The following is a 3,437-nucleotide window of genomic DNA, read 5'->3' as shown; positions in this document are numbered from 1 at the left end:
TTTTAGTTATATAAAAAGAAATGGGAAGTAATATCCCTCTTTTTCTATCGAAGGAGATATAAAACCTGTAACTACTTTGTTTACTTTTCACAGCGAGGCTAAAATGGAATGCTCATTTAAAAAATGTATATTATACATCACATTTTCAAATTATATATCTATATGATTATAGGTAGAGGAATAACCGTAGAAAACGTTGTCGATGCGTCGTTTTAGTCCCTGACGTTCCGCGAAGGTGGACTGGATTTTGCTTTTCGTCTCTTACAAAATCGGTAAAATGAATGCATAAGTATACCGGAGTCAATATAAGTAGCTGGGTAGCGTAGGCGGGGCCCTAAATGCAATTGCTTTTGGCGCACTATTCCTAAAAGCTCAAAATTTCAAAAGAAAAAAATAAAGTACTATAAATAATAAATAGCGCACCCCGAGCACTGGTTATGCATGCTAGAATCCCAATAACTTTAAATTAAGTGACGTCCTTTTCTTTTACGTTCTGTTTCACGTTACTTTTCTACAAACCAAGATTAATAACCAATAAACAAATTACTGTGTTTGGTATAATCGACAAAAACTCTTGTAGGTGTGCTCCAGCATAGTAATGATTCAAAGACTGTAACTAATAAATAAACATAAAACAATTTTTACATTTGCTTATGTGATCACTATATATGCTTGTATGAAAGAGTGCGATGTACGTTTCACAGTTGGGTGACTGCAAACAACAAAATGGGAGTGGCACTTATTTTTTAACTTGATAACCTGTGTAAGGTTAGTATTTTCTGTTTTCATTCTCCTCACATGCATTAATTCTATATCTCGCTATTAACATAGAAGTAATAAATGAATGGATACAGCATTCACACATCTGTAATTGCGTATAACCGAAAAATGGAAATTGGTGGACGGAAACTAAAAGAAACCCATCGGCTGCGTGGTAAGTAGCTTGCTTACCAACCACATGATTCCAGGTTCATTCCCACTGCGTGGCACCTTGGGCAAGTGTCTTCTACTATAGCCTCAGGCCGACCAAAGCCTTGTGAATGGATTTCGTTAACGGAACCTGAAAGAAGCCCGTCGTATATATGTATATATATTTATATATGTGTGTGTACATGTTTGTGTGTCTGTGTTTGTCCCTTCAACATCGCTTGGCAACTGATGCTAGGTGTGTTTAGGTCCCCGTAACTTAGCGGTTCGGCAAAAGGGAACGATAGAATAAGTACTAGGCTTACAAAGAATAAGTCCCGGGGTCGATTTACTCGACTAAAGGCGATGCTCCAGCATGGCCACAGTCAAATGACTGAAACAAGTAAAAGAATATATATATATGTGTGTGTGTGTCTTTGTCCCCCACCGCTTGACAACTGGTGCTGGTGTGTTTACGTCCCCATAACTTAGCGGTTATGTAAAAGAGACCAAAAAAAATGAGTACTGGAGTCGATTTTTCGACTAAAATTATTCAAGGCGGTACCCCAGCATGGCTGCAGTCTAATGTAACAAGTAAAAGATAAATGATAAATATTTATCATGCATAGGTACAATGCATACACACAAACAGAAGTTCTTTTTCTTAGCTGTGGTTACGCCTGTCATACAACTTGTTATACAGTAGAAAAGTTCCTTCCCGAATCCTGTAATTATAGGGTCGGTTTCCGTGACGTATGTATTCCCCACCTGCACGGGACGCCGGTCCGTCCCACGATTACTTATTTTTGCTTGCTGAGTGGACTGGAGCAACGTGAAATGAAGTGTTTTGTTCATGCGCACAACGTGTCGCCCGGTTCAGTAATCGAAACCACTATCTTACGATCATGAGTCTAATACTCTAACTACTAAGCCACGCGCCTCCACTATACACTTATTAAAGTCACAGATAATTTTAACTAATTGTCTTCAAGCCCTCCTTTTGCTTAATGATATCGGTCGATTATTGTAATCGAAAAGGCTTCGTCTCATAGTGATCACAATAGGCAATTTCCGCTATATATGTGTGCACATTCAAATGTTACAGATTGTCAATGAAAGAGGAATGAAGTAACGAATACATGACGTGTTCTGTATTTAAACTGAACACTGGGGAGGGGGTCCAATATTTCGAGCAGTTTTTATATATCGGAATGGATTCATTCTTTTTGTGAATGATTATTGGTTTCGTTAATCCGTTCTAAATCTTATTAAATCTTATAAAAGCATTGTCTATGGTTGCAGTTGTTTCATTTGCCAATTCGCTGGTTGTTCTGTTTTCATTAGCCGGCTTTGCTATTTTTATGAGTTGTAATTTGTGCTTAATTCATGCATTGTTCATCATTTTGTGTTATTGCCTTTTATCGGCAAATGCAGTTGTTACCCAGATTCTGCTTGATGATTTTGTATTCATATCCTGGTTTGTTAAGTTGTTTATTTCTTTATTTTTTTCATTGCCCAATTCACTTGTTACCTGCGAACAACATCACCTGTTTCGTTAAAATTGTTATTATGTAATTTTATTGTATGCCAAATTATATTATATCGTATCTAAGGGCATGTAAGCCGTTTTTATACGCCTATTTTTGAGGTTCGTATCATATATGTGATATCTCTAAATTGCCATTTTTTCCGTTGGTTAATTTATTTATTATTTTGTATTACTGTTCTGTTGCTGTTGACATCATTATGAACTGTGTACTGTTTTTCTTGCTGCTGTTGCAACAGCAGATATTTACTATTTTTGCTTTCCTTAATCTGCTATCTATAACGTTACATCAACTCATTTCTTCTGTTGGCAAGTATATTTCTTGCATAACTACACTGAAATTTTCTAAGGGGTAAAGGGGATTACAAGGAATATTTCACGAAACTATTTCTATAGAGAGTCTATTACTATTCAGTTTACATTTATATTACTATCCAGTTTATATTAATCTTTCTTATACTCTAAATGTGTATAGTAGAGACGTTGCATCTCTACTGTAAAAATTGCTGAAAGAGTGTATGTGTTATGGGTGTCTTTCTTTGAATTAGCTTTTTGTTGATCCAATATATATTTCGCTGGTTTGTTATTCTTGCAGAATTGTCGTTTTATATAGATTAGTTATTTAGTTAGGTTAATTTGTTTCTTACATATCCATTGCAGTTTCAGACGGTCTCTGTGGTTTACTAAACTCTCACCCACGCGCACATATTGATGGTGTACTTTTGATATCTTGTACAGCTGTAGCTACCTCTTCTATAGCTTGTTATATATATGTGCGTGTGTATATGTGTGTGTATTCTAAATGTTCTTTGACCTCGGTCACTTTTAGGGTTTCATTGTTGAACAGCTCTTCTTGGTCGAATGAGCTGTAGCGATTGTGTGAGTTCCGACGAAGTGTATCATCAGCTTCCAACAGGCGTATACACACACACACACACACACACACACACACACACACACACACACACACACACACACACACACA

The sequence above is a fragment of the Octopus bimaculoides genome, chromosome 1, assembly GCF_001194135.2.
Source record: "Octopus bimaculoides isolate UCB-OBI-ISO-001 chromosome 1, ASM119413v2, whole genome shotgun sequence".
NCBI classification, from domain to species: Eukaryota; Metazoa; Mollusca; class Cephalopoda; order Octopoda; family Octopodidae; genus Octopus; species Octopus bimaculoides.
This window is presented reverse-complemented; position numbering follows the sequence as displayed.